Raw genomic sequence first — 12551 nt, 5'->3', positions numbered from 1 at the left:
GTATAGTTCTCATCGTGGGGATATTAACTCTGAAAAAAAAAAGCACCTCAAAAAGCACTGAAGAAGATGGAAGCAAAATCCCCTTGGGATGGCAGATTTGACCTTGAATATTTTGGATGAAAGGAAGTAAACTGGACCCACAAGTCCGACCAGTTTCAAAATGAATATTCACTTATTCTGTATCTGAAAGGTGCCACATCCGCTAACTTTTGGTAGCTGTAAAGATCATCATTGAGGGAAAAAAATATCTTTAAACCCCTGAATCACAGATAGATAGCATGGTTTGGGTTGAAATGGACCTTAAAGGTCTTCTCACTCCAACCCCCCTGCCATGGGCAGGATGTCACTCACTATCCCAGATTTCTAAGGGTCTCATCCAACCTGGCCTTGAACATTTCCAGGGTGAACCAAAGCTCATCTCAATATTATAGAGTTCAGTTTTTATGTCTATTTCTGGCACTTACTTGGATGAACAGAGAGTTTTGTCCCTTTTCCAAAAGCCAGCTTGTTGTAGCTACCTCCCGAGTTTCACGGTGACAAAGAGCTTTACCAAAACTGCTGGCAGTAGCTTTTGAGTAAAAGCAGATTTTCAGCTTTGATGTGTGTTCACAGATCTCTCAGGATGTTTCTTCTCAAGTTTCCTAGGTCAAAACTGGGCAACCTGATCTAGAGAAAGTGATGAGGTCCAGAGAGAGGGGGTTGGAGTGAGGTCATCGTTAAGGTCGCTTCCAACCCAAACCATTCTATGATTAAAATGCTTGAAAAAATTCTCATGGCAATTCCACCCAGTGAATCCCAGAGCTGTGGGATCCTATCTCACCAGCCCAGCTCACATCTCTCACAGAGGAGATTGTGGTCCATCCTCCTGTGATATCAGCAACTCTAGAAATCAGAATAATTAACTGTGAGCATGAAGATGAAAAAGAAAAAAACAAGACAGGAGTGAAATTTTCCTACAATATTTTCCAATCCACCTCAGTTAGTGCTTATCTTATCCCAGCTAACACCAACCTGCAACATCAGGCATCTCACATCTAAACTGTCCAAGTGTCCCTCATCTCCTGAACAGCACCAAAATGATGATAAAGCCTTAAGGATTTATTCCTCTCTAAGATATGAATTTGCTTTTGTTCTCACATTTACAGTTTCGAGGAAAAAAACCCCAAACCCAAACAATGAAACAACATTAAACCCCAAAACCAAACTGAACAACAACAACAAAACCACAAACACTTCTTTATCTTCTTGTATAACTAAAATTATAGACAGGCAAAAAAATCTACAGAGCAATCTCGGTTCCATTTTCTGCCTCTGTTTTCATTCCAACAGATGCACAGAGATTTCTAGACACTGACATTGCAGCCCCCAAATTCAGTATTTTCTCTTTCTGGCCTGCACAAAACCAGCTACACATCACCAACTCTGACAACTTACATGCAAACAGAAAAGTGGCATATACTCAGAAAATTCTTTTCCTTTCACATTGTTTTTTCCTTATTCCTCTTCCATTATACTCACTTGGATTTACCTTCAGAGCAGTCCTTGTCCCAAAGCTGAGTGCTTTGCCATTTCCAACATTCCCACTGCTATGGGAGTTGGCACAAGACCACCTCAAAATGCCAGGCTGAACTCTGATCTAAAAATCTGTGACAGCCACACAATTCCAGGAACCTTTCACTGTTGTTTTGTAGCTGCTCTGGAATGATCAGGTTCTTCATTATTCTTCAGAATTCCTTGACTTTATTATTAAGCTCTTCCTTGACCAAAAATTATTTTCTCAAAGCTGGTATATCACAAGTGTAAGAAACCTCACAAAAACTCAAGAAATTTTGCAAAATCCTGAACTCAAAACTGGTTGAGTTTTCCTAGCTAGAACATGAAGAATCACTTGTTTCAGTGTGGTGTAAAACACCCTGTTCTTTAAGGCATCTCTGAGTATTAATTCCAAGATCTCCATGTAGAGCAGCTGTTTGAGACAACCACAGACTTCTGCTCCAACCATTGTTCTTTCTCAGAATTCTCCATTAGACTTTCACTATAAAACTACAAGAGCAGATGTATTTCACCCGATGGGGCTGTAGGGGCTGCTCTAGTGCTGCTGAGAGATAAACCCCTAAGCTGTGCTAAAAGCAGTGTGAATTGGTCTCTTTGGCTTCAGGGACACTGGATTACTGCTGATGATTTACTGAGGACAAGAACTGATTGGCTCCTGTCTAGTTTTGCTGTAAACAAAGAGATTTCATGGAGATTTGCCCATTTGGACTTGGTCTGTGTATTGTTCATCTTTAATGGGAAATAACCTTTTAGATTTAAAAAAAACCCAAAACATACTTTTGCTTAGTGGGTTTTAGTGTGAGATATAATCCCTTGACACAAAGTAAGCTGGTATTTGTCACAAGTGTTTTCAGTACTATAGAAAGGTTTGTAAAAAAATTGATTTAAAAAAGAAGAGAAGCAAAGAAGACTGATATATGTAATTCATTTTGCATCTCATGCACTGCTTCTAGATCTTTTTCAAATTGCTGCTGTACAGAAAAAAAAAAAAAGGACATTGTAGGATTATAATCCAAATTTTCCTTTCTCAAATGTAACTTCAAACCCTTCCACACAGGACAAACAATTCTTCATGGTGTCTCTGTCTCTGAACATGCAGTAGCTTCCCAACCCTTTCTCATAACACTAGACTGACAACCACAACCGTTTTGTTCAGTCAGAAACAGGTCTGAATATGCACAATGACATCAATCTGAAAACATCTGATTTAATAGCAAGGATCTCAGTTGCTACTGGCCTTCAAAAGTTAAATTAACTTGAATCAAAATAAAATGTAAATAATAAAAAGAAAAAGACATTTTAAATTTTTTTAAAAAATTAAAGTAAAATAAAAGATAAAGTAATAAAAATGAAATTAAATTGGCCATCTCTGTGCATTAAGTTCATCTAAATGCACAGGTAATAATGTGATATAATTTGCTCATATTCATCCATTGTATTTTCCAGTATTTCTTACTCAGCTTCATTTTCTGTTCTGAAGGGTATCTCTAGGGAGATGCCTCATTACTAGATTAGATTAAAGCTTTGAAAGCAATTGCTGTAAGCAGAATTTTACTAATTATCTTCATTTTACTTCCCCAAACTGGCTGCTATAGTTGGCAGGGAAGTGATTTGTGCTTCTGTCATTCTTTTTTCACATTTTGGAATTGTAAATGGGAGTAAATGGAAATTTCATCCCCACATCCCTCCAGCCACAGAGGAACAGCTCACCTGAGAGCACTGTCAGCCGAAATCCAGACACAAAATGGAACATCTCAATGAGCATGCCCACAGCAGCTCAGCCCTTTACAAAAACCCCTCCTCCCTCCTCTCATGAAATTTAAGATGTTTCCATTGCACATTATGATTTTTAACTATTCCTTATCACATAGAGGCATTGCTAATGTCTGTTTTAAAGTGTTTTGAGAAATATACACAGGGATTAAATATTCAAAGCCACGAATAATCCATGAAAATATCAGCACCTCTAAAACCAGCCACAGTTTTCTCAGTATGGTAACTATGCTTAGTGACATGATTGTCATGAAATCAATAATTCTGTGCTGGTTTCTGCAATAACTGAATACATGCAGATTTTCCTTAGAACAAAAAAGAAAATTTATTCAAAACTTTTACTTTTCTCAGGAATGCAATCTCTGTTTCTGTGTCCTACTCGATACAAAGAAAAACATTCTGCGTGGATATTCAGGATCAGATGAAAAAAAACCCCTGGTCATCCCCTCCAGAATATCCCAGTCCATCACTTCCACTCCAGTCAAGTAATCTCAAAGTACATTTACTTGCAGCAGACAACAAAAAGGAGAAAAAATTAGAACCAGCAGCTGATGATATTTTCTTCTTGGCTGAAAGAAGAACAGCCAGGATTTTACTTTTACTCAGAGTTATCATGGTGAAATTGAAGTGTTTGTGGTTCCTGCACAGCAGTGACTCCCAATGTCAGTGTAACAGCACTTCACAAAATAATCCCATTTTACCATGTCCAAGTGAGTTTTTCTCTAGAGGTCAGCCACAGCACAAGAGAAATTTGGAATTTTCCCAAGTGCCATTCCCAAAATTACTGGACAGAATAGTGAGGACGAATGGAAATAAAGAAGGGGAGAGAGGAAACAAATATTGTTCAAATTATAAATTAAGTGATTGGAAACCTTTGTCCCTCCCCATGCAGAAACGATTTCACTACAAATTCATTACCTTTCCAAGCCGTAACTTATGTGCAGTCCCTACCAATATTTTCAGCTAAAAGCTGGCTGGGATGAGGAAGGAAAAACAGCTGAAAAATAGCAGATATAATCACTGAACAGTTTTAAACATCTCACCCAGATTTCCAAATACACAAACTTGCTCAACAAATGGGAACTCTCTCACTGATGTTACTATAATATATATACTTGGAAAACTTGATATATTTCTATAAAATAGGTAGAAAAACTTTTATTAATTCAAATTAATTTAAATAAAAGATCAGGCCAGTTGTGTGTACTTAAATCATTCCATCCTCTTCCAAGTCCCTGCACCACTTTGCTGTAGAACAAGATTTAAGGAATTTAATTTCTCTCTCCTGTTTCACAGAGTGAATTATCCACCAAAGGATAAGTCATTTTCCCAGAGTCCCACAGCAAGTGACCATGTCCAAGGCTGTCCTTTGAAATTTACCCTCCCCTTGTTGCCTGTTCCATTAGACCCCTTACAGCTGTTCAAAGCACACCCTAAAGGAGAGGACTCCAAAGCACAGCCCCCTGAATTCTCAGCTGGATTAAAGAAGTATTATGCCCACAGGTTTATGCTATGCAAAAAAACTCACCTGTTGGCAGAAGGAGCCAGGTCCACAAGCTGAACTTGATGTGAGAAGCCCCAGTGAGATACCCCTTGGAGACACCTGATCCAAAGACTGAAGCTCCTGAGGGCACCTCAGCTGCAGCCCTCCTGCAGGAAACAACTTCCCCACAATATCCTTATCCCCGGGCACCAGGCACTCTGGAACTTGCATTCCTCATTTTCTTATCAGCCTCTTCATTGCCTGATGCCAGAAAGCTTGGGCTACATTCCTTGTTGGTTCAGACTTGCTGCTTGCTTAGCCAGCATTTCCCCCTTTGGAAGACTGACTCGATATAACAGCTTATTTGGGGCACAAACACATCCCTTAATCCCATCAAGACATCTTTCCTCCACCCCAGAAAATTTTGACTACCAAGTTTCTTGAATAATTTAGAGTTTAAAACTCCTTTAGAAATACTGAGGAATTTTGAAAGCAGTGCTGCAAGTGCTTCCCATTCTACTCCATTTCTTCTGTTACAAATCATTTCCAGCTCTCACCCTGCTTGAGTGTGAACCTTCAAATGAAGCTTCTCTGAATCCAACTTCACTTCTTCATCTCTTTCATCTTCCTGATGCTGGACTTTCCAAAGCCTCTGTATCCCTTAGCGAGAGTTTCCAACTGCACCTGCTGGCAGGGGCAGAATGCCAATGAAGAGCAAAGAAGTTTAATTTGTGGCATGTGCAGACACAACACTTCTTGTGAGGTTTTGGTGGTTTCTTTGATTGGTTGGGTTTTTTTGGTTTTCTTTCTCCTGTTTGAGCTATGTGCTGGTTTTCATGAATTTGAAAGTGTTGTGAGAATGACGAACCCTTTAGCCAGAAGGTGGCAGGAGAGATTAGGGAAAGAAATTCAGTTTACATCAATAGGTGTAATTTTACCAGGAATTTTTTAGAATTTGGGGGAAACAGAACACACAGGTTAGAATATACCCAACAGATGCAAGAATATGATTATTATATTGTATTTTTAATGCTGTATAAGAAAACAGAAGGATTCAGCAGAACAAAAAGCTATTTAATATTGCTCATTCTTGTGGAGTTTGATACTGTTTAAGTGAAAAAACAAGAAAAGAATACATTTCTCGTCTTATCAAAACATGTCAAAAGGTTTAGGTGAAGAGAGACTGAAGCACAGTCTAGTTTGCCTTCTCAAATAAAAAGTTCAAATTAAAAAAAAAATATGAGGAAATCCAATTAAAAAAAAAAGGAGGGGAGGTGTGGCATATTTTTAATATCATTCCATTTGAATTACTGATAGCAAATTAAAACTCAGAGAAGTTTTGAGGTTGGCTTTGAGGATCACTTTAAATATATGCTGACCCTTCCTCCCAAACACAAGCCTTGCAGCCAGGGCTGCAGCATCTGCAGTGATGGTCACAGGCAGAGTTCTGACACCTACCCCAGTCTTACAGCAGGAAGAAAGTAGCAGCATCAGCCACATCCCCTCCAGACCCATGTGAACTGCAGCTGGTAGCATCTTCCCTGTCCCCCCTTGGCAGGAATGTACTAAATAAAGCCCAGGTCAGGTTTCTGTGCTGTGCCAGAGGCAGTCAAGGGCCTGAGGGTAAGGAATTCTGGCCCTAGAACACTGTGGGGCACCACATGGGAAAAACCCTGAGGATTTCTGCAAGGGCAAGGCTGAGGCTTTGATCTGTGCCAGTTCAGGGGGCTGAGGTACAAAGGGATTATTAGATAATGCAGAGATATTGATACTGTCCTGAACTTCTCCTTCTGCCACATTCTTGCTGGCTCTGGGAAAGCCAATCCACTGAAGGAATGAGACTGGGAGTCCTGCCTGGTGCTGCCAGAGCCTTTCTGGCTCCATCTTTTGTGTCTTAGGCACAGAAACCTTTCAGATACAGAATCTTGCTTGGGTCATTCCCATACATTTCTGCAGAAGCAAGAAAGGTGTAGATTGGGAGTATAAACACTCTTCTCCCTGAATACAAGTAAAAACATGACAGAAAATGCAAAATATCCTTCCTGCTATTCAGATTTCCTTGTTCTTCCTGATGCTTTCTTGTGTAACGTCTTGGGAAGAAGTTTATTCTTTCAGAATGCTTTTAATGCTGTCTGCCACTGGAGAGAGCTCTCAGCATTTGGCTTGCTCAGCAGGACAGATGTCAGATATCACACTCACTGTGTGAGACTGGTTTGAAAGACAGGTGTCTGCCAAGGAAGGCAGGACCTTCCTTGCTAGAATGGAGAATATGACCCCCCTCCTGAATTATTATAACTTTGCAACTGTGAGGCTTTCAGGCAAAGAGAGGGGAAAAGCAATAACAATTCTTTACTAGAATATACATAATAAATCAAACAAACAACAACACTGGCAGTAACAACCAACAGCCCCAGACCCCCAGTCACAGCCTTCTCCCGGCCGCGGGCACTTTCCCCTTTGGTGCAGTTCCGGTCACAGCCAGCAGGGGCGCTGGTGGCCCCTGGCCGGGCAGGGCGGGTGCGCTGATTCCCCCGAGCCTGCAGGGGGCGCTGTGGAGTGAACTCTCCCTCATGAGGGAGTCGAGTCTCCCTCACATGGTGATGGCGGCTCAGGCGATAGAGGAGGGGGCCTCCTCTCTGCCTGTGGGTAATGGTGGGCCCAGCCAGCAGGAGAAATGGAGAAGGGGCTTCCTTTAGGAACCCACAAGAGCACCCAGTCCCGGTGCCCCTCTGGATGGTGAAATGAGCTGTAGCAGGGACCTCAGAAGCATCGTCTGGAATGGCTGGGACAAGCAGATCCTGGAGCAGCAAGTGAAATGTATCAGAGACTCTGCTGCTGTAGCAGAAGCTGCAGGGTGTCCCTGCGGGCAGGGGGTGCAGGGTTACAGTGTAGTGAAGAACCCGGAGCAGTGGCAGAGAAGCGGAGGGGCTGGGCAGCAATAGACCAGCTCCTGAACACGGCTGAGAGAAGGTCCCTTGGAGGGGGCTCAGGGGCTTGGAGCCCCGTATTCTCCCCTGAGGCACCTGAGTGGACAGTGAGGGTTGTTTGTAGTGAGATCCCAGCCCAACAACTACCCTTATGAGCAAAAGCTCACACACAGTAAGGACGAAGCAGTACCAGGCTGGGCTCCAGTGGTGGCAGTGAATTCTTCCCACAGCAAGCAACAGCTCGACCGTCCTCCTCCGATGCCAACGGCAAGAGAGAGCTGGGAGCTGTGCCCAGCTCCTTCCCCCAGCCCAAAATCTCCATGTATCTCTGCCCTTCCCAACAGAATGCCCTTTAGATATGACAGTGCAGCCATCTGCACTCCTCTTTGGCTATATCTTTTGTCTCTTAAGTACCAATCCTCTTGTCTCTTAAGAACGAATGGGACAAGATTCCATGAGAAAAAGAAACAAAACAAAAAATTCTAACCCCCAACAGAGACTCACCAAGGGGGAGTAAAAATACATATGATGTGCTGGTGGTGAAAATATTCCTAAAATTACTTTAAAAGTTTTATTGAAGTTCACATTATGGGTGATCTTGTCGCCAAAACTATGAGAAAAACAAAAGCTTTCCAACATTTTTTAGAGAATTAAGGCATTACTTTTTTTCTTGCCAGAATGTGCAACAGAAATCATTTCATCCACACTTTGCTTGATTTGTGCAGAGAAAATCCTTCCATCACACAAGGTTTTCACTAGATTATTCACATACTTATACAGTCAAAATGCAGGGAAATTTGTTGGTTCAATGTTCATTGGTCCCAAGTTACACAGTCGTAGTGGTTCATTCTCCCCCCTGCTCCTTTCCAGGCTGCAGTGTGGTCTGAGAAATGCTTGTTAGGCCTTGACCTTGAAAACATCACCTGGGCCCAGCTCTTTCCAAGATGATCAGAAATACTGTCTTCTCCCAGGAACTGCTAACAAGCTGCTGTTTTCCCTATGACCAACCTTGGAAAATATTTCTCTGGCCTGAATTGCACAATGTTCCTATTCTCACACTTTCAGAGAACCCAAACTGTGGCCAGGAATGAAACATTGTTATGACTAAAGCCCACTCTCTTGCGACCCTATAAACAGTGGCCCAAAATGGGGTCCTTTGAGCTCTCCTGGACCACAGTGGAATGTGATCAGCAATGTCCCTCTGAGTGGGATGCCTCTCAGAGCCAGCAAACCCTCAGGTTTGCTATACCTGGAGTTTCACCCAACCACAATGTGTTCTGGGCTGATACTCTCACTCCTTGAGGCCTAATCCCTTGCCTGTCAAGAGAGGCAAAAATGAGTATTTTACTGACCTCTGAGGGGGGAATTCCACTGAGGGGAATTTTTTACAGGTACCTTTCTTGCCTTGACTGTTTCTGTCTGCGTGCACACTGCCGTGCATATGCCATAGCCAATCTGAGAGAAATGCTACTTTCTTAGATATTTAAGTAATTTCATCCACATATCTAAGTATTCAGACCTGTAAGGTTAATTGAGAAGTTTACCTAAGTGTCGCTAAGTGTTGGTCTTCTGCTAAATTGTTAAATATAAGCTAAGTTTTGCTAAGAGTCCCTTTGTTAAGTTGCAAAGTTTGAAATGAAGTTATATTTATAAGTTAGGTTAAATGCTGCTAAGTGTAAGCTATAAATAATATTTAAGTTTAGTTGAGTGTAAGCTAAGTGCTTTCCCTATGTTAAATTACTTGACTTAAGGTATATGTTAAGTTAAATAACTGTAAAGTTTGGTTGTTGTTTAAAGGTTTTAGGCCATGTTCATTTTTATATTTGCATGAACTCTTTTCACACACACACTCCCACAACCCCAGGTAATTCTCAGTTCATTTCTGTTTTGATTGCCTGGATTTTGTTTGGTTTTGTTGTAGCTTGTTTTCCCTTGTACCTTAGCTGTCCTGTAAGTAGTATTACCTTCTTGTGCTTTGTCACTTAATAGTAAATATCACTTTTGCTTATACCTTGATGGAGATTTTTTAAGTAATCTCAAACACTCTTATTTGTGACAACAGTTTTTAATATTTACTTTCCTATTGGTTACTGATCCCTTGGCCTTTAATGATAATGACATTCTCCTATCTGTCTTTCCCAGGGGTGATGTTTGGAGCTGGTGTTTGTTAATGGTCATTATTTTTATGTACCTTCTTCCCTACTCACAGTGTCCTGAGATGTTAAGCTCATCAAACCTTGAATGCTGAAAGAGTCCATTGAAAAGAAACTTCAGTTCCTTTTCCCCTGGGCAAAGTTGAACAAAACCCTTGGCTAAAGATATATATAGAAATTTTAAACTTCTTATTGTTAGGAATATTAATCCACAAATGCCAGAGGTTTATGTCCAAAAAAGGAGACAGAGGAGTCATTTTACTTTATTCAAATCAAGGGAGAGGCCATGGGGCGTTTCCCCTGGGGTCTCTCAAATGTTTGGAGGATGCAAGCTCCTATTTAGCCCAATTTCCCGGTCACATTTCCCTCCCTCTTTCCCCACTGGCTGAGCTACTTGAGAGTTACAGCCTTCCTGGAGTGCCTAATACCTAAAATTCCCCTTCAATGTATAACCCCTCTTTTAATTTTTAATTCTTATGGAATTTATGTGTTTTCTGATTGTTTCTTTCAGCTTTCAATACTGAATTTCATTTATCAGCAAAACTACAGATTGTGTGTAAAGGCAAATATTTTCTTTTCCATTCATCAATCAGTGGAATCCTTCCCATTGTTTCTTTTGTGTCTCAGTGCTATTTTTATCTACCACTGCTTGTTTGTAAAGACAAATCTGTCATTCCTCTCATTATCATTTCTCACAGCGTGATAAAGGTGTCACAGCAATACAGGACGACTGAGGTTGGAAGGGACCTCTGGAGGTGACTGGGTCTCCCCTGCTCTAGCAGGATTGTCTGGAGCTGTTTGCCAAGGACCATGTCCAGGTGGCTTCTGAATATCTCCAGGGACTGGAGTGGCTCAAGCTCTGGAGATTTTCAAAGGCTGTCTCAACACAATCAAATATGGATATAAATTAATCTGTAGGAGGATAGAGGTAATACTGTTAAAATGTATTGTACCAAAGAGTTCTGCTTATAATCATCCTCCATTATTTTGGTATCATGGTGAAAGAAATAGAGTTAAAAAGACTCCTGGTTATATGTTGAAAGTTTAAAGTGTTAAAATCCTCTTAATTGTTGTGTAATAAGTGTATTAATGTTCCAAATGGTTTGTAATTGTGGGCCCCTGTGGTGTAACCACCTCTATGGTCCCCCTGCAGAGGCAAAAAGCATGTTTGCTCTTTCAGAGCAAACGGCCCTGCTCCCTGCGGGAGGGGGGCGGCGGCGCCACCCGAGTCACTGCTGCCGCCTCGGAGGGGCCGAGGGGTTTAGTTCTTCGTGCCCCCACTCCCCGGAGGGGGCTGGGGCACAGCCACTTTGCTCTTCGTCCTGTGATAAATCTGGTGTAAAAATTCGTGTATAAAATAATAATCCAATGTATAATAAGAATGATGTTAATAAAATGTAAAGTCTAGTAGGTAGAAATCTGTATCCCCAGTCTCCACGGCTCCAGTTGCGAAACAGGACAAGGACCATCAGACCAAACAAAGACGCTAGCCAGCCCCGATAAGAATCGCATCCTTTCCAATGCAAGGAGAATTCCTCCCTGAACGACGATGCAGATTTCATCAACGCCCTGGCACGATATGCATACTGGAATCAACATAAGACTGGCTGGTACAATTGGCATAAGAAAAGACCTTCCCGGAATGGATCAACGGGACTTGGCAAATCCGGGAAGGCCATCGAAAAGACAAATTTGGACTATTTGGCCCACCCTGGACACCTGGACTGCCTCAGGGCAGAAAAATCCTATAAAACGGTGGACTGAGAATCGTTCGGGGTGGATTTGGGCGACCTGTACCCTGGTGTGCAGACCCTTATCCACCCAGCGCGGCACTGCTAATTTCCTATTTTGTGGTTTTCTCTTTTATTGGTGATCGATATAGTGTTATTAATAAATTGTTTCTTTGTTAATCCGATATTTACCATTGCATTTATAATAGTCCTCCAACACCGCAACAAGCCCACATTCTCAGCAGCACTGCAGGGCCACCACCGCCACAACTGCAGCCGCTGCAGCTGCCGCTGCCGCTACCGCTGCCACTGCCGCTGTCACAGCCGCTGCGCGCCCTGCCGCTGGCACAGGTCCTCCAGCACTGCCAGCACTGTGTGCGCCCCGTCTGCATTTCTGCCCGTGTGCGCCCCGTAGGCATTTCCTGCTGGCATGGAAATCAGTGAAACACCCATGAAGCCCTGCTGTGAGCCAGAACATAATCAGCACCAAAAGTCCCCAGCCAAAACAAACCGATGCAAGATCCAGACCCACAAAAGACAGTCTTGAACTGGCTATGCCCTAAAGTGTTGTTAAAGAGGTATTTTTTTGTATCTCGCTGTAACTTAAAGGGTGCCCGAGAAGGGGGGGATACCCCTGGAGCGGGCTGGCCTGAGTGAGCTCCGGGAACACCTGTGAGGGTGGGCTCCTGGCTCTGCAGTGACCGAAGCTGCAAAGCCGAATTGCCCCTCCTCCCTCCTCAATGGTGAACCAAGAAGAGCAGCAACAGCTCAGACCATCCCTTGAGCTACCCCCTTGAGAGCTGATCAATAAAGGCATTTTAAGGAGAGAACATTGTCTCCTGCCCATTTTTAACAATGGGATCCCTTACAGGATAATATTGTTTTTTCAGATTTCAAGATAATTCCACATGCAAATGTGCTTCTTTTAAGA

This window comes from Zosterops lateralis (genome assembly GCF_965231275.1).
Source record: "Zosterops lateralis genome assembly, chromosome: 24".
Classification (NCBI taxonomy): Eukaryota; Metazoa; Chordata; class Aves; order Passeriformes; family Zosteropidae; genus Zosterops; species Zosterops lateralis.
The sequence above is the reverse complement of the archived record's forward strand: the minus strand, read 5'-3'. Positions refer to the sequence as shown.